Below are 1,780 nucleotides of genomic sequence, written 5' to 3' on the forward strand. Positions count from 1 at the left end.
GCTGAACCGGCCCCAGGCCTCCCTTCCCGCTCTGCTCACCCAGGAGCGCGAAGACGAAGCACCAAATTAGCTCCATTATTGTAACTCTTCCAAAAATTATAGGCCGCATGTTCTGCCAGAGTCAGCTAATGTCTCCCATTGGTGAGCAGATGACACTAATGGTTATTTCCTCTCTTCCAGGCACCAAGTGCACTGTGGCCAGACTGGGGCCGGGAGGCAGCCTTGGGGGTGGGGCGGAGAGGGGCCCACGGAGCCGGAGCCGAGGCTCCCGCCTGCCCCGCACCAGAGTCACAGCTAGTGGGTGCCTGAGCGCCACAGTGAAGTGCCTCCAGGTCCTTCCTTACCTCCCTCAGAGTCACTGCCTCTTGGCACTAAATGAGCCTGGAAGAGAACCCAGGAAGAGCTCGGTTGGCATCGTGGCAAGGCCACACCCCACGGCCACGCCCCCGGCCCAGCTCGGCCTCAGCCCCGGAGGCCGCCATCCATCCCCAGGGTTGCTGCCCATCTTGTCCTTGCCTCACACAGCAGCTCGGGTTTCCTGTCTCACCTCTCCCTCTCCCCCACCCCCATCTGCCTCTCCTGTCACACCAGACAGAGCCGTCTCCTATCTGTGTCAGCAGGGGCCCACCTTACCCAAGGGGGTGGGCCCCAAACAGGAGTGGAAACAGCTCGTTCCCAGACAGACCCAGGCCACTCCCCACTGGGTGGGGCGATAGAGTCATAGATCAGGACCTGGGGTGGCTCCCGTACACCCGAATTCACTGCCATCTACACCCAGCAACTCTGTTCTAGCCCACCTCCTTCTTAGAGCTAGGGTGGGAACTAGATCTCTTTAAAGAATTTCTAACTGAGCACCTTGTGCAGTTGGCAGTTTGAGAGTAAAGACCGCTCTGTGATACTCCATGTAAGAGTTCACCGATGTTACAAAGATATCTTAGGAATTACAAAGAACCTTCTTGTTTTACAGATCAGAAAACCCAGCTTTGAAAACCCAGGCTTTGATGCGAAATGGAGTTCTCCAGCTCCCAGACCATTTTAGGATTCCTCTCTCTCTCTTTCCAGCCTCAATTCCACATGTATAAATTGAGTAATTACTAGTTGAAGGCCAGGGTTAAGGCGACCGAGCACATACAAACAGACAAGACCCATGGGTGGCAGCGGGAAGTCGAGAGCCCTGGATCCCAGGGGCTGCCTGCCTCCTCCGCAGAAAGGACGGTTACAAGGAAGAACTCCAAGAAGCTACTCGTAGCCAAGGAGGGCCCGTCATGGAGCACTCGCTGTGCTGTTTACGGAGAACGGGTGATTCGTACCCACACTTTACAGAGGAAGCCCGGGGATGGTCATGGAGCTAGCAGCCAGCCCACCTGGCCGACGAGGAGGGGGATGCGGCTCGAACCCACACAGCCAGACCCCAGGGCCGCTCTCTTACCCACATGCCAAACCAGCTCAGTTTTCTGAATGGTCGTCAGAGGCAAAAATCATGTTCGTGACACGTGTCACCCAACGTTCCCCTGATTAGGTAGCGTGTGACAGTGCTTTACGAATGTTATCTCAGTTACTCGTTTTTATAAATCTTTTTAGAAGCATCTCCTTTGTCACAACAAATTTATGAACTAGGCTTTATAATGATCCCTCCCCGCCCCCCGCCTTTGCAGACAAAGAAACTGAGGCTGAGCGGCGTTCGATTCTGCGACCACGGCTCCCGCCTCACGTTAGCTGCTAGATGCTTCCGGTCAAACGCGCCCTACTCGGCTGTGTCTGGCCGGCCAGGCACGTGTGT

Source organism: Pteropus alecto, unplaced genomic scaffold (genome assembly GCF_000325575.1).
Source record: "Pteropus alecto unplaced genomic scaffold, ASM32557v1 scaffold106, whole genome shotgun sequence".
NCBI lineage: Eukaryota > Metazoa > Chordata > Mammalia > Chiroptera > Pteropodidae > Pteropus > Pteropus alecto.